Below are 22784 nucleotides of genomic sequence, written 5' to 3' on the forward strand. Positions count from 1 at the left end.
TGTTCCTATAAATGCGGACTTTTGTTACATTCCATCTCAAACAAATGAATAGGGAAGCCCAGCTTATGGGTGTGTTTTGTCCTTTTCATAGTATTTATATAATTTCTGTGGTTTCTTTGTCATCAACATATTAGAAGATGATGTTTAGTAGTATTTGATGTGTATCCAACCCCCAAAAAGCAGGAACTTCACTGAATTTGAGTTAGCGTTTAGCTCAGAGGACATTTTTAGACGCTAATTTGTATCTTAAGTCAAATCTCCAAAAGGACTGTACATTCATTAATGATTCCTAACTAGGCTTTGACCGCACCTAAATGTGGTCGATGGGTGGCAAAAGCTGAAAACATCTGGATTGTTCATAATTTGCGATGTTTGGTGGCTAATGCTAACAGCTATAGGAAAAATACATTGAGCAGGCAAACTGACTGTGAAAAGTTTCCCGGGCTAGACGACTTGCTAAAACAACGCTTCTCCGTTTTTTATCTTTGGTTTCCACAACCACTAAAACATGTACAATAGGCTGTGCACAGGATGTTTTACAGCATCATGATGCTATCATTCAAGGTTAACAACTGTTTCCTGTCTGTGTTTTATTCTTATGGAGAGTTAGCCAACGTCTTGTTGAAATATATATTTAAACTGTATGTGGCAGAAAACAAGCAGCTGTTGGATAATTAAAACTTTAATTAAAACTTAATTAAAACTTTAATATGTAACTAGTTCACTGGAGGAGACTTCTGTGCTCATAACTAAGTGTTGTCGCCTAAAAGATAAAGGCTAAGAAACGGTAGCACCAACTAATTGTTATCATCTAATTTTATGATAAACACTCACCTTGACATTTATTTGAGTTATCATCTGTTTTTAAATCTTATTTGATTCTTTATCTATGTAAATGTGGACAGGAGGGAGTGGCCAGAGAGTTATCCAAAAACATCCGTGCACAGATCTTATAGGCCAGTGAGTGAATGAGCGTGATGTGAGCGCGAGAGCAGGACAACAGATGGAAGTGACTCCATGGTTACAATCCAGCGGGGTGTGTTTACATACATACATCCACTGCCCCAACCATAATGTTGACGACTCGAATGGCCATGAGCACTGCGGGTAGAGGAACATAATATAGAGTGTCCTTGAGTGACTCATGTTGTGGCTTTACAGACCGGACCCTTAAGACAGACAGGGTTAGGGAGAGGTGTGAAGGGGAGGGGGGGTGCTCGATCACTTCCCTCCTGTCAGCAGAAGTCTTTAGGGCCGATGGCAGATTCATTTGTGCTTGACCTACTTTATGTCCCCGGAGAGGTGGACGAGTAAACACAAGGGCTACTTACCAGAAACCTGGAATTTTCCACATGCCATACTCCCAGTTTACCAGGGCAGCGAAAAGGACTCGGGAACAGGCAAAAACACGATCAGACCTGCTGCTAGCTTTCTGTGTTTTTGTACTGGATTTATAACTTTATGTTTGAAATGTAGGTCAAGTCAATGATTTTATGGTTTGATTTTCCTGAACATAATTAGAAATCCACACTGGCCTGTGAGTTGAGTCGAATGTCTCTGGATTTTAACTCATTTGTCAACTGTATTTGTGTCATTGATATAATTTTTCTTCAATACCTGGTGCTGTGTTTCTGACCAAGACAATTTGCATGTTCTTCTCGTGTCTGCGTAGCTTTCCCCGACTACTTACAAATAGGGCAATGGAAGCCAGTTGACTCATGGCTACAAACCATCGTAGCAATATTGAGCAAAACAACAATTGTATCTACAGCACCGTCCTACAGTGACTCTACCTCATTCATTTGTTAACTCAAAGAAAATGCAACATCAGATCATTTTGAAAGTGTCAGTTCTGCATAAATTGAAATTAAAATAGTTAAAATAGTTGCTATTCACCTTATTCCGGAGGCTCGCGCGGGCGCCGCCATGAATTATGCCCGCCCCTTTTCTCCTATGTGTTAACATGGGGCTGGAGAAGTCCACATAAAATCAGTCACTACACGAAAACAAAGCCGTTTTTCGGCCGTGCAGGGAAACGGTGCAGTGTTGACATGTCGGTGCAAATGAACATCGGACATTTTACACAAATCAATCGACTAAACATCAGATTTGAGCGGAGAATATTTTCCCTCGTTCTCCGTTAAAATGAACGGGCTTCGCGCTCGACCGGAAGTGTCTGGACAACGGAAGTGCCGAGACAACGCAAAAAGTGGCAAAAGTGGGCGGGGCGGAATAAGGTGAATAGACATGCGCTAGCCTAGCACTAGCCTGGCACCACTAAACTCTTCAAATATAAGGACTGCATGAATTTAAAAAATAAATAGATCCCCTGAAATATCCCTTTAAAGTATTGTTTTGAGACATGACTGAAATATGACCAGTTATATTTGCAAAAATCACGTTTCAAAACATGTCTGTATAGATCTAACTACAGGGTCAACACAATAACAACTTGATGAGACAAGATAGTGTGTTGTCTGCAAACAATCATGTGCTATTCTACTAATTGCAGCCATTCAAACAGCAATTTGAGTTGATTATTTGTGTGGCCTGAATGTGGGGCACGAGCTGTTATTATGTTGAGGAGCTCTTTGTCACATTGTGGAACTTACAAAAGGCGATAACGTTATCCATCAGCTATTTGAAATCAAACTAAATCAATATTTAGTCAGGTTTAGGCAGTGAGACAGAAATGTGGACAATGTGTAGATCAAACACAGCTGGACCGCGCATCCGCTCTGAGGTCACTGTGGAGCAGAGTATAAATTATTCAACCAGGAACCAACTAATGAGTGAGAGGCAATCAATAATGAATGGATAAAGTTTGATGTTAGAGACAGTAACGTAATCAATCATAGACTGTCAGATCTCCTCTTGGGGCCGATAGTGGCAATGGCGAATGCAGGGGATGGGGAGGCTGAGGAGGCAATGCATTTTAGGATAAGTGATTTACACAAAGCAGTTATAGCAATAAATAATAAATGTCATAAATGCCATTCGTAATTCACAGCCATTCAGATTGCGATATTGGTGAAGTTTTGATGATTTTAGCCTCTTCTTTTCATTTTTATTTAGTCATATTTAAGTCGATGAAAATATCCGGACATTATAGCCATAGTTTTAGTCTCATAAACAACTTTTAGTCTAATTTTAGTCAGCAAAAATATAGCTTATGCTTAATAATAGTAATAATACGCCTTTCAAGACACTCAACACCGTACAACAAAATACAAGGGAGTTACAATATTAAAACACACAATCACAGCGCAATATAAGAGATAAAAGCCTAAAACACAGCGTGGGGTGTAGACTCATAAGGGGCCATAGGTCTGTCTGAACAGGTAGGTTGTAAGAGAGGTTTTGAACAGAGTTATGGTCTGTATGGTTCGCATGTGTTGGGGTAGGGAGTTCCAGAGTGGCGGTGCAGAGTAGCTGAAGGCTCTGTGGCCCATGATGGACAGATGAGCTGACGGAGTGTGGAGAAGGTCCTGAGAGGAGCGAAGTGTTCGAGACGGTGTGTAGGGTCTAAGTAGGTCACAAAGATATGACGGAGCAAGGTTAATGAGGGCTTTGTAAGTGAGCAGAAGGACTTTGAACTGGATTCTCTCCTGAACTGGCAAGTTGGTGAAGGACTGGGGTGATATAAGCTGAAGATGGGATCCGGGCTATTATTCGTGCAGCAGAGTTCTGGACCATTTGTAATTTATGCAGGAGTTTGCGAGGTTGTCCATGTAGTAATGAATTACAGTAATCTATGCGTGAGGTGACCAGTGAGTGAACCAGTATAGCAGTGCTGTGTGAAGTAAGGGAAGGCCGGAGACGAGCTGTATTGCGCAAATGGAAGTAGCAGGTTCTTGTAACATTATTGATGTGAGCTTCAAATGTGAGGGGGGCGGTCAAAAATGACACCAAGGTTTCTTACTTGTTGTGAGGGGGTTATTGTGGCGTTGTCTATGGAGAGAGTAAGTGTGGGAGCCTTGGACAGGGTTGAGGGAGTACCAATGAGAATGACCTCAGTCTTTGTACTGTTAAGCTTAAGAAAATTGGATGTGAGCCAGATTTTAATTTGTGAAAGGCAGAGATTAAGGTGATCCAGGGGCAAAGTGGAGTTGGGCTTAGCAGAGATATACAGCTGCATATCGTCTGCATAGCAGTGGAAGTTAATGGTGAATTGTTTGTACATTTTGCCGAGTGGGAGGAGATATATTAGAAATAGTAAAGGGCCAAGGACAGAGCCTTGTGGGACCCCACAGCAGATAGAAGAGGGTCTGGAGCAGAAATGGCTGATTTGGACAAATTGTGTGCGGTGTGTAAGATAGGATGTGAACCAGGTCAAGGGAATTCCAGAGATACCGATGTCAGTTAAACGGGTGAGAAGGATGTTGTGAGAGACTGTGTCAAAAGCTGCACTAAGATCTAAAAGAACAAGGATGGTTGTCCTTCATCAGCAGCACACATGAGATCATTAGTCACTTTAACCAAAGCCGTCTCAGTCCTATATTTAAACTTATTTAAACTAAACTAAAATTATGACTATATTTTAGTTGAGGACACTGCAACCAGGTGACGACAGTGACTGGTAATGCAGTCTTTCTGTGTGAGTTTAACCTTGAATTGTATGATAAGACAAAAGTCCCAAAACACAAATTAGGTCACCACAAGATAATACTATTCCAGCACACTTCACACACAAATCCCCCAGTGAGATGTCACATCTGCAGCCACTCTTCAGCACCAGCTTATTCATACAGTAGGGATTTCACCACTCCTCTGTGACAAAAGTATAGGTCTGCTGCTCATTACAATAAAATGCATACAATGTAGTGATGTTTGCTGACAAAGAGATCAAATTTAGACCAGATATTGACACAAAAGCACAGCTCTCGTCTAAGAAGAATGTCCTGAAAAGTCTATCCCGGCCACGCAAGAAACATGAGACTGTGAAGCATATTGGCCTCAAAGCACACAATGCTTCGTCCATTCCCACGTCCTACAGAGTGAGCTATCGGAGAGGAAGCTCTAGTTAAAGCTAGGTTATGTATGATTCTGTGTCCCCAGATAAACATGTTTGAATCCGTTGATTTTACAGATTGTTATAATTCCAAAAACATTTCACAATTGCAAAGATGTTTGTACAGAATGTTTGGTGCAGTTCTTGATCTGATTTTCTGATCACAAAGCTGAATGAGCCAAACATCCAGTTGATACAATCTATGTGATAGATACAGACGGCATTGCGTCATAGAAGGGGGCGTGGTCTCACCGAGAGGGAAAACAGAATCTTGTTAGCATTCTGTTGAACCACTTTGCTCCTCCCCATGTCTTTGCATCTTTATTTTGCAGTAAACTATATTCATAATTCAGCATTTGTTAAAGTATTTTTTGAATAATTAGAGAAAGTTTAGATTTTTCTCCAAATTGTTTTCCCCCTTAACTGTTTTCAAACATGACCATATATGGGCGTTTCCAGAGATGCCATCTGTATCTATCTGCGGCTAAAACCATTCAGTGAACCGCTGTGCAGGGCAGGCCTTCACTACTCAAATTCAGTGACTAAATTCTCAAGGTACTAAGCTTTCAAATCTTAAAAAGCAGCTTCAGGAAACTCAGTTTGAGCCATGACTGTAATGGCTTTTTTAAACTTAGAGCAAGTTACAAACCCCGCCTCGCATGAAACACAAAAGTGGATATGGCTCAGACAAAAGATATAATGTGATGCTTATGATTTGTTTTTAGAGGAGACAATCAGCTGTAACCTTTGACACAGTATTCACTCCATCCCAGCCTTTATGACCCACAGACCCCTTCAACTCACATGATATAACGTCACATGACTCTAGTCGTCAATAGAGCAATGAAGTCTTCTCTAATATGTCACACACATCCTCTTCTTCAGTGCACCTTCAACCAGATAACAGAAAATCCACTCATGGGTAAATAGAAAAGAGACTTCAGTTTCATTACACATTGACTCTTTCAGCTCAAAAATATTGTTCCCTCATTCAAAAAACAATAACAAAACTTACATCATTTGGGCTGCATGAAATGGGAAAAATGTGTAATATCCCATAACTGTCTCAAATATTCCCATGACGATACTGAGATATTTCTCGAAAACATTTCAACAAATATGTTTCATTATAGGAAAAAAGTCAGGGTCACTTTATGTTAAGTCATTATATTATGTGAAAACAAGACAAAAACAAGGATTAAGTGGAACTAAAGTCGGAAAATCATGACTGAAAGTGAACTTTTGCACATTTATAACGTCTTACCCCCACTTTAACCAAGAGCAGTTTTTCCAGTTTGGCTTTACCCAAATCAAAAAGCTTCTTGGCCAGAGTAGCGGCTCATTTGAAAGCTGAGGCCTGCAAAACTTTATTGTCACCGCATTTTTATCGCATTTTTTTCTATCTCTTTTTTTGTTGCTTTTTCATCGCCTTTTTTCCTTCCTTCTTTGACGCTTCTTTGTTGTTGTTTCTGTTCATCCTTTTTCTCCAGACAAACTGGAGAAAATGTGTTCGGTTAAGGTGGAGTTAAAGGCCAGCGTTTTTGCATACTGAGATATGTTATTACCTTAGCTCAGACACGTCACGTAACCGTATTTAAATAGGTGTACCGTGGAAGAGCTTGGTTGCCTCTAACTTCACCCCCGTTTGGCCCTGTAGAGGAGAGGAGGAGAGGCTAAATGCGAACAACATGTTTGGCTGAGCTCAAGCGTAAAGACCAGACAGGTACTCAGTATGTAAAAACTGCCTGTTCCTTTAAGAGGTTAAGATACAATGTGGTTTTGTTTTGGCTGTGTGATTTTTATTACATTGTGGCCTCTTGTGATGTTCTCCTGAGATTATTGTTTTTGGCCCACAGACACAAAGACAAAGTGTTGTCAGTCACCTTGGGTCTCTCTCTCTATAACCAAAAAATCAGGTTCGAAAACTAGGAGTGATCATGGACTCGGCCCTGAACTTAAAAAGCCACATCAAAGCAATAACATCAGCAGCTTTTTACCGTCTGAAAAACATTGCTAAGATCAGAGGAATAGTGTCAATAGACTTAGAGAGACTTATCCATGCATTTGTCTCCAGCAGGTTAGACTACTGTAACGGCAGACAGCTGCAGCACATCGAGAACTCTGCTGCTCAAGTCCTGAAAAAAAACAGGAAATACGACCACATTAGTCCAGTGCTCTGGTCTCTGCACTGACTTCCTGTCACTCAGAGAATAAAATTTAAAACAGCTCTGCTTGTGTACAAGTCTTTTCATGGTTTAGCGCCAAAGTACATCTCTGACATGTTAAAGCCGTATGTACCATCTCGGGCCCTGTGAAACTCAGGGAGGGGTCCCAGAGTCAGGACTAAACACGGTGAGGCTGCGCTTCAGTTTCATGCAGCTAAAATCTGGAACAGTCTTCACGAGGATGTGAGACAGGCCTCAACTCTGACGATGTTCAAATCCAGGCTGAAAACAGTTCTATTTGCCCATGTATATGACTGAAAGTATTTTATCTGCACTCTTGCCTTTTACTGTAATCGATTAATTTCATGATGATGTTTTTTTGTTAATTTAATCTGTTTTCTTGTCATTTTCTTTTCAACTGTGAAGCACTTTGAATTGCCTTGTGTATGAATTGTGATCTACAAATAAACTTGCCTTGCCTTGCCTTATATTACTGAGGAACACTGCATTTTCCAGCTAGTTTTATAATAGACTCATGTGGCAACACGCTAGCGCTTTATGCAACATGTCACCTGTGCATCAGAAATGTTATCTTTGCTATAATCATTTACGTGCAGAGGCTTAATCGATTTTTCAAACTGTATCTTGAACCGCTTCCTAGAATCCAGCTGGCCGGATGCCAGGTACTTTTATTTCAAGCTTAGGAAAATGTCCAACCACTCCAGCTCCGGCCCTAATGTGGGCTCTTAGGAGTTACGCAAGCAGTCGCATTAAAAAATGGCCACAAAAAGCTTCCGTTTACTGAAGTACAGACTGGACGCACACACAGATAAAGAAAGTTAAAAAAAAAAAGGAATATCATGATGTAGATATAGTATTTCTTCTTTTGATAAAACACAAGAATGTCCTAGAAGGAGGAGAGAAACTGAGTTAACTGGATTTCACACAGAGGACGGCACAAAGTCACAAAAAATGTTGGGCGGGGCAATAAACGACTCAAAACACAAATACAGATTATTCAGATTATAGTGAAAAGAGAACATTTGTGCTACATTTCCCTATTGCAACCATTAATTCCTTTAATCGTTTTGTAAGTGTAATCTTAAAATCTTAAAATTAATGCTGCTCAAAGCCAACCCCAAAACCGCTAAGTAGTGATCCGACACCAGACTGGGATTCCCATTCTGGTGTCAAAATTGACAAAAATGAGACGAAAACAAGACAAGACTGATAATGCAACAAGAGCAACAAAAACGCTTAATGAAAAAATTCATTCATTCATTGAAAAAAAATAATTAAAAAGTGACAAAAATGTGACCAAAAAATCAATGAAAAAGTGACAAAAATGTGACAAAAAGTGACAAAAAAATCTATGAAAAAGTGACAAAAAAAATCTATGAAAAAGTCACAAAAATGTGACAAAAAAATTAATGAAAAAGTCACAAAAATGTGACAAAAATGTGACAAAAAATCAATGAAAAAGTCACAAAAAAATCAATGTAAAAGTGACAAAAATGTGACAAAAAAATAAATGAAAAAGTGACAAAAATGTGACAAAAAATCAATGGAAAAAGTGACAAAAAAATCAATGAAAAAGTGACAAAAATTGGACAAAAAGTGACAAAAAAATCAATGGAAATATGACAAAAATGTGACCAAAAAATCTATGAAAAAGCGACAAAAAATCTATGAAAATGTGACAAAAATGTGACAAAATCAATGAAAAAGTGACAAAAATGTGACAAAAATGTGACAAATCAATGAAAAAGTTATAGAAAATTGACAAAAATGTGATAAAAGAATCAATAAAAAAGTGACAAAAATGTGACGAAAACGTTGCAAAAAAGCCACAAAAGAGCAACAGAAAAGTGACACAAATGTGTGACAAAAACAAAAAAGCAATGGAAAAAATGTCAAAAAAGTGACGACAATGCGAGGAAAAAGATCAGCTGTGATGTAAGTCTTAGCTTTCAAATGAGGCGTTACAGAGGCCGATAGGCTGTAACCTTTTAGATTTGGGTAAAGCTGAACCGGAGAAAATGCACATTTTCGACCCTCTCTGTATTGATTCTATATAAGTAGACACTGTTATGGAAAGTATCTATCCCTAATGGAGAGGGGAGCAGAGGAAGTGTAAGTCAGGTTTTTGACTTGTGGAGACGATGCCACACACACTCCCACAGACGGGTGCAAGCAGAGGGAGCGTGGGCAGCACTACACGGGCACGACGATGCTGGCAGCTGGCATTTTCCACCCGCTCCTCACTCTGAGAGAACCACAAATAACCCAGGAAGTGGCTTTAAGGGGCACTTTTGGAGAGTGAGAACACTGTCCAAAAGGGAATCAATGAAGGCGGAGGATATCAGGAGGTTCTGTAGCCAACATTTATGGAAATATCTGCGTGGTAATAATTGTTTTCATTTTTTAGTTTATGATGAGACTTTCTACATTGATACATACGCTTGATGAGTCAAATTTGATTACTATCTTTGCTAATGGAAACTAAATTCATTTTCTTACTCCCTTGGCCACTAAATATTCAGGCCATTGTAAGGTACACACCCCTCAGGTACTCACCTATCCTCAAATAATACACTGCTCACAAAAACTTAGGGCACACTCAAAAAACACATCCTAGATGTCAATCAATTCGATTTTTCGGATGAAAATCTTTATTCATAGTGTAGGGCAATGTGTTGAGAACAAAATAACATAAGAATGATAAATGGAAATCAAATTCTCAGCCCCTAGATGTCTGGATCCAAATTATAGTCAAAATCAAAGTGACAAATCAGGTCACTGGTTGATCCAAATTCTGTAGAAATTCCTCCAAACGAGTCTGTATCATCCTCAGTAGTGTGTGTGGCCTCCACGTACCTGAATGCACTCCCTACAACGCCTGGGCATGCTCCTGATGAGACCATGGATGTCCTCCAGAGGGATCTCCTCCCAGACCTGGATTAGAGCATCAGTCAGCTCCTGGACAGTCTGTGGTGCGACGTGGCGTTGATGGATGGACCGAGACATGATGTCCCAGATGTGCTCTATTGGATTTAAGTCTGGGGAACGGGCAGGCCAGTCCATAACATCAATACCTTCATCATGCAGGAACTGCTGACACACTCTTGCCACATGTGGCCTGGCATTATCAGGCATCAGAAGGGACCCAGGGCCCACAGCACCAGCATATGGTCTTACAATAGGTCTGAGGATCTCATCCCGGTCCCCAATGCCAGTCAGGGAACCTCTGGCTCGCACATGGAGGGCTGTGCGGGCCTCCAATGAAATGCCTCCCCAGACCATCACTGACCCACCACCAAACCGGCCATGCTGGATGATGTTGCAGCAGCAGAACGTTCTCCAGGGCGTCTCCAGACTCTGTCACGTCTGTCACATGTGCTCAGGGTGAACCTGCTCTCATCCGTGAAGAGCACAGGGCACCATTGGCCAATCTGCCAATCGCTGTGTTCTCGGGCAAATGCCAATCGGGCTGCACGGTGTTGGGCAGTAAGCACCGGCCCAACTTGTGGACGTCGGGCCCTCATACCACCCTCATGGAGTCGGTTTCTGACCGTTTGAGGACCAACATGCACATTTGTGGCCCTCTGGAGGTCATTTTGTAGGGCTCGGGCAGTGCTTCTCCTGTGTCTCCGTGCACAAATGAGCAGATAGCGGTCCTGCTGCTGGGTTGTTGACCTCGGTCGCCCCCCCCCCCCAGGTCTCCTGGTGTACTGGCCTGTCTCCTGGTATCTCCTCCATGCTCTGAAAACTGCGCTGGGAGACACAGCAAACCTTCTTGCCACAGCACGAATGGACGTGCCATTTTGGATGAGCATCACTCCCTGAGCGACTTCTGTGGGTTGTAGATGCTCCTCATGATACCTCTAGTGGTGAGAACACTGGACAAATGCAAAAGTGTTCCAAAAATACAGTACAAAGGATGAAGACAGGGAAATGGTCTGTGGTCACCACCTGCAAAACCATTCCTCTTTTGGAGTGATCTTGCTAATTGCCTCTCATTTCCACCTGTTGTCTGTTTAATTTCCACAACACCAAGTGAAACTGATTCACAATAAGCGTGGCTTCCAAACTGGACAGTCTGATATCCCAGAAATTTGACTGACTTGGAGTTACATTGTGTTTTTTGAGTGTGCCCTAAGTTTTTATGAGCAGTGTAAGTTGCTCTCTGCAGTTTTTATCTCTGCAAAAGGATGGAAGTAAATGGTTGGAGACCTTACGCAGATGTAGTATTTTTTATTGAGCTGACATAAGTGCTCATCTTTGCTGCACAGCTGTTTCAAAAAAGTGTGTAGCTGTAGTGAGTGTAGTTTTCGCCTCTTTTTCATCACTTTTTTGACATGTTTTTAGTCATTTTTATTGATTTCTTCGAGTTTCACCACATTTTTGTCACTTGTTTGTTGTGTTTTGGTTGCATTTTTGAGGTGTTTTTGTTGTGTTCTCGTCTCTCTTTTGTCATTTTTTCCGTCATTATTTGTGTTTTTAAGCTTTTAGATTTGGATAAAGCCAAACTGGGGGAAATGTGTGACAGTGCAGGATTTTAGAGGCAGTTGTGGTGAACAGGTCTGAGCTCATTCTACACATTAGGACATGGCTAGAACACGTAGGGGGGTGAAAATACTTAACATTTTTAAACTCTGTATAGTCCCTTTAACTAATGAATGCTTTTACCTGCAGAACTAATTGCCAGAACTAAATATCTGGCAGATCCCCCTGTTTCCAATTCCCAGTCCAAAGCAAGCACTTTGATCAGAGAGAAACGTTTTATTCTTGCCCCGAGGAAGCACGTCGGCTTTTTAATCCAGTTAGCAATTTAAAATAAAGGCTGCTTTGATTTGAAACCTGTTCCCTGAAACACAAGATACTTTTAACAGAGACTTCATTTCCAAGCTGGACTCCTGCAAATCAAGTTTTTGTTTGTGAAAAAAACATTTACTGTGGTTACGGCAAGCTGGTTTTAACTGTATGACCTGGCAATCCAAAGTGTGGGCTTCAATCTGGGTCATGGACTAAATAAATAAATGTGCACAGAAACAGCTTTTACATGTTTTTGTAATTGAATAGCTCAGCGTTATAATGATCTTAAACTCAATATTTGATTTGAACGTGTTCGCCTCAATCTGGGGACACGGACGGGTCATTTTTACGAAGAACGTCTGGAAAATTCCTTCATACTCTGCCTTTAAATGTGCTCTCCAGCCATGTTTAACATCTCTCTCCATTCCTTCACGCTGCGTTAGTACCCGTGTCAAAAATGCGATAAAACTATATTGCCCCTTACGCTATTGATTTTGACAGTCCATCTTTCAAACATTGTGTAATACTTTATGAGAGCAGAGAGGCAGGGCTCAGATCCTCCCCGCATCATGCTCTCCCCGGTCTGAGCGTGGAGCACTTACGTAACCCCCGCTCCAATGCACCGCGGTCACATGTAGCTCGCTCCGTGCCGAGATATCCCACTCTGGCCGCGCTCCGACACTAGACAGCGCGAGCACACATCACACGGCCATAAAACAGCGCGCACGCATTCGCTGCCAGACATTTCCACTGCTGCATGTGAACTGTCCGGGGCGCTTTCACTCCGCCGCATGTGACTGAGAGCAGAGGGGGGGGGGGGGGGCGAGGTGGGGAGGGAGGGGGAGCGGGTGGTGAAGGGAGGGCACAGAGCAGACACTGGCCTGGCCCTTTAAAGACACAAAAAAATGCAGAGCCTGTCACTTGTTGTCTGACTACATAATCGCTGCGGTGGAATGCTATTGGCTGGACTTTTGTCACACACTTTTTTTTTTTTTGTTGGTTTGCGCCCCCAAACCCCCCTTCCCCCACCCATGTCACCAACCACCCCCCACCCCGCTCATAAGTGCAGTACATTTGGGCCGTGTGGGCGGGGATAACTTGGCAGGAAGTAGCATTTACTGTAAGAGCGTGGCATATGTGGAGGAGTGAGCCGCACTAGTGAGAAGCGAAGGCACGTTTTTTTTCTTTCTTTTTTTTTCAAGTTATTATGCAAGAAACAAATGCTCGTCTCTACCACGCTGTACGTTACGTAGAGAGAGTCGAGGCGGAGCGCTGAGGTGAGGAAGGGGTTTGAGAAGGCAGTGAGTTTTGAAGGATTTGCGATGTACAAAAGCTCCAAGGCCACTTCGAAGAAACCCTTATGTAATCGGCCCACACTGGTGCAGCATTAGTACAGTGCACTCGACAGCAGAGGCATTAATGCATTCATTGTCAGGTTGTTATGGACCAGTTTATAGAGTTTTTTATAGTTTACACCAACCGCTTACATTATTTAAATTAACTGCTGTGACATTCCACAAAGGGAATACAATAACAGCAACTAATGACAGTGTAATGTGCCTAAACATGAGGGATTTCACAAGAGAAAATGTTCATCAAATTCATCAAGGAATAAATCGAACCTGATAGCTGCTCAGAGATGGATTAGTTGCTGATGAAGCCAATTGAGGTGAGAGGTGAAAGGTCCACAACACTACAACAAACCAGTACAAATGACAGTATTAGAAAAATAGATAATTGGAAAAATATGGCAACTCATAAAAAGTTGCATAATGCACCTTTAATCTCTTAACCGCCACCTGAACCGAGCCCGTTTTCTCCAATTTGGCATAACCCAAATCTAAAAGCTTCTTGAAAAAAGCATAAAAATTGCAACAAAAATGTGACAAAAATTTGAAAAAATTACTAAAAAAAGTGACAAAAATGCAATAAAACGCCACAAAAACTCAACAAAAAAACGGAACAAAAAAAAATCACATGAAAAAGTGTCAAAAATGGGTCAAAAACGGCAAAAAAAAAAAAAAGCAATAAAAGAGTAACAAAAAAATCGATGAAAAAGTGGCAAAAGTCCGATGACAACACAGCAACAACGCAAGGAAAAGGATCAATTTAGATCAGTTTAGGTCAGTTTTGTAGGTCTGTAGCTTTCAAATGAGGTGTTAGACTGTCCTATAGGCTGTGAGCGTTTAGATTTGGGTAATGCTGAACTGGAGAAAATGCACTCGGTTAAGGTGGGGGGTAAGAAGTTAAGGCCTTAATTTTGGCACAATTCTGTTAATGACTTTTAATGCTTTTAAACCCCCCCCAAACAAAATATGTATAAATTTCAGCCAGATGGAAGACCTCAGTTATTAACCGATATATTGTGGCTTCTTGCAATGTTGGTTAGGTTCTTTGTGGGGGCTCTAACTCAATACAATCTTCTGCACTTGGCCAGAGCTTGTCATCAAAAACTGAACAACATGATCATATCGACACACACTGAACCAAACAGACACATCTGCAATCTGTTCAGTGTCATCCTGTTCGCGTTTCTGTCCGTGGAAGTGTTCGCAGCAGTCAGCTAATTTGCTCATGTCGAGCCTAATGCCAGAACGTGACAAACCCCTTCATTGTGCGGCGGTGAAAAGCATTGTTTATCGTAGTAATGCACTTCTCGCTCTCCCACACATGGACGTGAGAGCACAGTACAGTACATTGTGGGGCAGTTCAGGACAGCAGGCACAGAGACATCCCGTACACCAGTGGTTTGTGTACAAGTGGGTTTATGTACGCCGGGTTATATTTATTTAGCTATGCATTTAAGTTACTTGTTTTCGAGATTAGACGTGGTTAGAAAAATCGAGATTATTTTACCATTATTTGAGTCATTCCATGTGGTGAAAAAAATCCGCCAATGGGACAAGATTGTATTTTTCTTATTTCAAGTACTTTCACAGTTAATTTTTAAACACAAAAGAGACTTGGTAATTTCACTTACCAACTCAAATCAAGGTTAACCTCTTACCCCCTGCCTGAACCAAGCACATTTTCTCCAGGTTGGCTTTACTCAAATCGAAAAGCTTCTTGAACCAAACATAAAAAAGCCACAAAAACGAGACGTAACCAAGGAGGAAAAAGCAGCAAGCAATAAAAGCATCAGAAGCAAGACAAAAACGCATGAAACAAAAAGGGATGAAAAAGCAACAAATATGCAACAAAAAAGTGACAAAAAAGTGACAAAAAAGTGATGAAAAAAGCTTTCATACACTGGCCTATAGAGTTTGGGAAATTCCACAGTTACCATGGAGATCCGCCATCTTTGCAGCTGTTAGCATTTGCTGTCAACATTTCCATTGACTAACATTAGCTAAAAACAGCATAAAAAGTGGAGAAAATAGCCATGTAAGCTTTTAGATTTGGGTAAAGCTGAACTGGAGAAAATGTGCTTGGTTCAGGTGGGGGTTAAGGTTAAAGCAGTAACTCATGCCCCTAGAGGCCTTAAGTGCCACTGCAGATGTCGTAGCATGTTACGGTTATTTACTCATTAATTGTCTGTGAGAGTAAATACTACGCTGACAGAAAAGACAAAGGGAGAGAGGAATATTGTACATCCAATTACACAATGGAGATCTTTTTTTTTTCACTCAAACTTGGCTGTAAATACTGTTTAAGTGGCGCTAGCCAACAGTTAGCTTTGCCCGTTAGCCTGTTAGCTTCTTCTTCGTGATTCCATTAGTGCTGCTGTTCATATATTTAAGAAGATAACATATTTTTAGATTCGTTTTCCAGCATACATGTTGTGTGGTACTTCGAAGGTCAAATGTTTTTATAAAGTGGCACTTGAAAAGTGTGGCGTGAAAAGTTTGAGTACCCAAGATTCTGAAACACTCAGAGACTCTGCATGTAAACACTCACTCAGGTAAAGGCACGTTGTCGCCGCCCTCGTCCAAGGGTCATCCCGGGACAGGAGCACATCGGGACATGAGCGCACTGTCCACACCCCGCTGCCGACTCTCGCACAGGCACAAGTCACGCCGGCCTGTGGAAAAGACACAACTGGTCTGGCACCACACCTCAGTGACAAAACGCTTTCAGTCAGCACCAGGGTCCTGGGCTCAGTGTAAGGGTTTGGTGCAGGAAGGAGCCATAACAGTTGTTTACGCCAATAATTGGACTAGAGCTGCACAATTTATCATCAAAGAGACTATACGGAGTTTAAAAATGTTAAAATTATACATTTTTCACCCCCCTACATGTCAGCAATGTCCTAATCTTTAGAATGAGCCCAGACCTGTTCACCACAACTGCCTCTAAATGCACTGTCAATCAAAAAGGTGTTAACTCGGGTCCGAAGTGCCGTCATGCACGAGCTTAAGATAGAACCTGCAGTTACTTGCAAGACCTGAGGTGGCAGTAGGGAGTATAAAAATGAACAACTTGCATCTAGTCCCTTTAAAGGAATAGGCCACCATTTTTCCATACGGAGATATGTTCTTACCTGAGCTTAAAGGAGTTGATGTGTACCTGTCTGGTCTTTACGCGTGCGCTCAGTCATGCAAAAAGGCCCCATAGAGGAGAGGAGGAGAGGCTAAATGCACACATCAACTCGTCTAAGCTCATGTAAGAACATTTCTCAGTATGGAAAAAACGGTGGCCTATTCCTTTAACAGACTCTGATAGTTTCTTTATATTTATATTTTGCAATACTTTCCACTTAGGCCGACTCCAACCTCGGCCTATTTCCAACTCCATGTGGCCATATAGATTTTGAGTTCCGCCGCGGCTGGGAGACTGTATGAAATATTGATTTATTAAACCCACTCACACGTGCTGCACAAATGAAGAGTGCATCTCTGCTGGTGGGAGGGACGAGCATATTTCTGAATGGGGGCGGCCTGGTACAGTCTGTGAGGAAGAGAGGCTGAGCCAGTCTTTTGTGCGTCGATGACTCACGTTGGATCTAGAAACAGATAAAGGAGTCTTGGAGAGGACTGCGAGTACTTCTTTGTTTCGTCAGATGAAAGGAAATGGTAATGGTTCAGTAGCACACTGGAAGATAAGCAAAAATGTTCTCGATATTTAATAAGACACGCGACAGGATTAAGCAGTTGTGAAATTAATGATTACAGAAGTTTAGAAGACAATGAGGATAGCACAGTCAGCTTTCTCAATCTGTTTACACAAGGAACAAATGAAAAAGAAATGAGTAAAGAGAAATATTGGCAATGTCTTTATATGATTAATGATTTGAGTGGCTTTGCCTTTGAAGTTAAAAGCCAACTCTAAACTTGATCCCGTCTTGATTTTGTCGCTTGTTATATTTTAACCAAATGAAAACAGGGAACTTTGGCTGACATTGAGTGTAATTGTTGCTCTGTTTCTATCACCAATTGTGGATCTCTTCTTGGAGGACCCAGGAGAAAACTGGGGTCCAACATTTTCTAGGAACCTGACAATAACTGTACTGTTTGCCTTTCTCCAATGCAGCTCAGTCTATAATCTATTAAAAAAAGTCACCTAGAACCGCCACCTTAACGTGGTGGAGGGGTTTGAGCACCCGAAGGATCCTGGGTGACGGGTCAGACAAAGAGCGGTTCAGAATCGCCTTATGAGAGATCAAACAGACCCGGTTAGAACCATGAGGCCGTCCTTCCGTGGACCCACCACCTGAAGGAGGAGCCATAACGGGCTGGTGCAATGTGACATTATTACTATATTCAATTTATATTTTGCCAAAAGTAACTCAAAAGTAACTCACAGTAGTGTAATATGTAATGCAAAGAACTTAAATTTTTAAAGCTGATGCAATCACTAATATAAAATGTATTACAATGTTTAAGTAACTTTCCCAACACTGGTCACAACCAAAATGTCAAAAGAGGTAAAATTATAGGTTATTAAAAATCTAAACTATACGCTTTGAGACTGTGAGGAAGATGTTTTAACATTAAACAGTCTTTTTTACCAATGGGAAACACTGTCTTAGGGTTAGGGTTAGCAATCATGCATATCCAAATCTCAAAGCATATTGGCTGGGCAGCTCACAGCCTATATGCCAGTGTGATACGTCATTTGAAAACCAAGATCTTCTAGTTTCTTACAAATTATGAGTAAGATCATTTGCTGTCCCTAACCCTAATCATAACCCCTAACTCACTTTGATTTACATCACAGAGCAAGCAAATGGGAAATACAAAACAAGGGGATGGCAAATTATGTTTTTTCCTGAAGATGGACCTGACGAAAGGTAAAAGGTTCATCCCTAAAATGCAGAGACTATTTGGGGTTGAAAAGGAGAAAAAAAAGGGCAATTATTATGCTTTGTTAACATAGCAGTTTCATTTTTAATATACAGATGTATCCGGAGATGCTTGGAACTAAAGTAAATGATTTGGCCGTGCCTTTGTTGAGTTCGGAGAAATAATTACACGGAGCTACGCGCAGCTGTACATGTGTGCTTCCTGTGCTTTGAAGAGGAAGTGATATATACAGTGCGGCGACATGCGAGCACTCAGACAAAAAAGGGAAATGATGGTTTTGTGGGAATGCAGGGGAAGTACTGGGTCGTCACACAGTCTGGGGTCAGCTCGGAGCAGGCCCATGTTTACTCCCGCTGCGGCCCAGATTACAGTGGTCACATGGGATAATTAAAAAGTCAACATGTGTTTGGTGCTGCCTATTTCTCACTATAGGCCTCTGGAGAACTGGCCGCATCACACAGTATGATCTCCTCGCCACAAAATGACGCTAATTGGCTGAACCGGCCCGCTTAAGAGGTCTGACGCAAGCGTTCTCGTTTAAGACACATTTGCACCCAGGAGTTTAAAGCGTCTGGGGAAACGCTGTTGGCGCTGTAAACAACTCATGGGTGTGTTAAACTCTGGTTGGTAGAATGACTGGCATTTTTCTCAATTACTTTTGCAAGAAGATGTTTTCTTATGTTGTGTGGATGTTATAAAAAAAAACTGGGACTTGTTTTCAGCTTTTCTATTCCGTTACAAAATAAGATCTACAGTTCTACAGCTGCTTACATAAGCCAAGCATAAAACAGCAACCAGATGTTTGTTTACCATGTCACAAGGTTGTTCTTTCATCAAAAACACACCTGGATCTCTTCTGGATCAACCCCAGTGGCTCTTTTTAGCACCGTGGCCGCAGCTCCCAAAAAGCATTGGTCCTACGTATTAAGGAAATGCTCATCTCTCGATCTCTAGCTAAAGAAAGAAAAAACACTCACCAGGAGCAAGAGGAAAGGTGTGGGAGGGGCTTAAATGGAGATTGCGTGAAAACCAGGAAGTGAAACAACTGGGTATTTTGTTTGAGCTGTTTTATTCAGTGGTCCCTCATTTACCGCGGGAGTTACGTTCTAAAAATAACCCTCAACAGATGAAATTAAAGGGGCTAGATGCAAATTGGCCATTTTATACTCACTACTGCCACCTCAGGCCATAAGTATAACTGCACCTTCTATATTAAGCTCGTGCATGACAGCAATTCGGAGTGACAGTGCAGGATTTCAGAGGCAGTTGTGGTGAATAGGTCTGGGCTCATTCTACACATTAGGACATTGCTGGAACATGCAGGGGGGGAAAATACATAATTTTAACATTTCTAACTCCGTATAGGCCCTTTTAAGTAGTCAGTTTTATTTTTTCCCCATTATTATTATGTTTTAAGGCTGTAAAATCCCTCACCATATACTTACATACATACATACATTTTACTGATAGAGGCATTGACAATTTGTCACATTTCTCACTAGGTCACACGGGTTCTCCCTTAGCCAATCACGACGCAGAACACAATTCATACGCTGTAAAAAAGCATGCAAATTTGTACTATAAAAAAGGCCAGGCTAAAAGAGGCCGCGAAAGGTGAACCACGCTACAGTGAGGGACCACTGTATTACATTTTCAAACCAACTAAGTGTAAAACAGTGGTAAATGTGCTTGATTATTACCAAATACCTGCAAAAAGCATAATACTCCCTCTTTAAAAACAATCAGCTCCTCTGCCTCAGCACCAGCTCATGCAGGAGTTGGCTGCTGTTGTCCATCACAGAGAGCAGTTTTTCCAAGTGTTCTCCTCTCCATGACTGACAGCACAGAGTCCTGATCATCCCCAATCACTGAAAGTAAAGTACACATAAATATGCTTCTTCATGAAAAACATACCCAAAGTTGTTTTTCATTCACGCATGTATAAGTAATCCTTTAATCTCAGCTGCGGTCAATCAGTAAGGCTGGGCACTTACATTCCTATCCCCTTCCCGCCTTATAACTCTTCTGTTTTTATTTGGACTATTACAGGAGAGCTGCACCCATTAATCCTGTAATGTTTTGTAAGGTTATTCAATAATTTACCAGGAACTTGCTATCAGGAGAAAAGGGCTCCTGGTAAAGTGTTCGGACGACACAGTTCTGGTGCCTTTACTTTCGGGAACTGAAATGAATCATTCTCCTGCGCAGACCGAATTTGTCCAGTGGTGCGACAACAACCACCTTGACGTAAGTGTCTCAAAAACCAAAGGCATGGTTATTGATTTTAGACGCACCACATCAGTATCCCGGGGAGCAGTGTCATCATTCAAGTGGTTGTTGCTGAGAAGTACAAATATCCTGGTACTTGGATTGACGACACTAAAACACACGCCCCATTGTTACTCCGCATTAAGCTAAGAATCTTTAAAGAAACTGAACTTATTTTTAATGAAAACAAAAACGATCCTCAACAAGTTTCATCACTCTTACGAGCTTTTAACATTTTGTATCTCATCTTATTCGCTGGTTCAATGGATCGTCTGTGAACGATAAAAACAAACCACAGAGCATTGTCAACCCCTGTCAAAGAGACTTGTATTCCCTGTGAAAGGAGCAGGTGCTAAAGAAGGCCGTCTTGGGTCAGCCTCTTCATGATCCGTCCAGAGATCTTGCCGATGCCTTCTGGATGTCACTTTATGTGCCTTCACGGAAAACTAATCACGTCTCTGACTCTGTGGTTCCTTCTGCTACTAGAATGTTATGTTCTGATGGTAGTGAATTCCTTAGGTGGGGTATTTGAAACCAGATCTTATTGTTATGGTACTTTTTGTTGCTGATCTTTGGGACTTACATGTCTCTCATGAACTGCAAGGACTGACACACAGTGGATGTTTTTGTGAAATGCCTCAAGGTTTGCTTCAAATGTAGTCCTTTGGGATCAATAAAGTTTGCTGAATCTGAAAGAAATAAACTTAAAAAGGTGACCAAGATTGCTTTATACTCTTAACCACACTTTCCAAACTTTAGAAAGTCAATGGAAAGTACAACACCCCTCTTTATGGAATATAGCTTCACTCTGTCATTTTGTGGAGTGATAATACGTAATAAAAACTGAGCAATTTATTCAAAATAATTGATCAAATCTTTATGTTTATATTGTGTTCTTTAAGATATTATTTATGTTTACAAACTTTACAGACATATCCCTAATTCTTAAGATGATCCAGATGTTCTTCGCTATTTCATTTAGTTAAACTTCCCTGATAATAAATCTATCAACTTTTCAGTTCTACGTCTTCTACTTGAGTCGGACGTTATTACATGAGCATTATTTACATGCACTGCCCACCTCTGCGCAGGCGAGGGAACGTGCAGGTTTGGACGCACTGGAAAGCCACTCATCGTCAGAGTGTTTCATAAGTGAGAGAGAGGCCAGCGCTCCAGTGGGTGTATCCCAAACCCGATCACGTTTGCTCAGAGAGAAGCTGTGACTCACAGTGGCTGCAGGCTCACGTATCTCTCTCCCGTTCCGTTCTGATGGGGCGCTCTGACCCCACCCTCCGCAGCCGGGCAGTCAGTGAGTGAGTCACGCCTTTACCATCACTGGAAAAGCACAGCACAGTCAGCTGTTACTGTAAAGCTATATGTGCTCATTCAGAATGTAGGAAACACAATGATCGTATAGACAGGTGGGAATTGGGCTCATAGGAGAACAATGATGAACGTTATCCAGCCTTAACGACTGAACAACTATTATTTTGGCATGCTTCCAGAAACAGACAAGGCCTTTTTTATTACAGATAAGCACTCTTCTCTCTTCAAAGTCATTGTACTATAAGATATAACCAAAGCAAAAGAAAAACAAAATTTGTCAATAGATAGAAAATGTAAAGGCTATTATTAAGCCAGCTGGTTCTATATTTCACAGTAGTTTAAATAGGTTACATCATGCACCAAGTTTCCTAATCAGGGCTTGACATGCACTTTTTTTGGCTTAACTTTTAACAGGCCTCTGCGGCTAGTCTTTTCCAACTGTGCTCTTTTTACTACATCCAATTTGATTACTACATTTTGTTTTAAATCTTGTAAAGCCTATGGGAATGAGTCAACAAAACATAGCTATATTTTGAGTAGAAGCACCCTGAATCTTTGATCTTGGTACACTGGCCAAAATGGCTCTGGAGAGGCCAAGATAGAAATCTATCAGTGTTTGGCTGGGGTTAATGTCAAGCATCTCCTAACCTAAATAAATAGTCTAAGATATTCTGAAAACAAAATGTGACAAAATTTAAAGGTGCATTATGCAACTTTTTATGTGGAAATTGTTTTGACCTTGTTGTGACCCAGCGGCTGTATGAGTGGTCAGCATGGCACCTTTACTTTCCATCACAGTGGTCTCTAGGACACACCTGGATCAATTGTTTGGAAGGTTTTCTCACTCTGACCAGAAAACCTTTAAAACAACTGATCCTGGAGCGTTGTGAAGTAAAGGCGCCATGCTGGCCACTCATACAGCTGCTGGGTCACAACAAGGTCAAAACAATTTCCACA

Source organism: Gobius niger (assembly GCF_951799975.1).
Source record: "Gobius niger genome assembly, chromosome: 12".
Classification (NCBI taxonomy): Eukaryota; Metazoa; Chordata; class Actinopteri; order Gobiiformes; family Gobiidae; genus Gobius; species Gobius niger.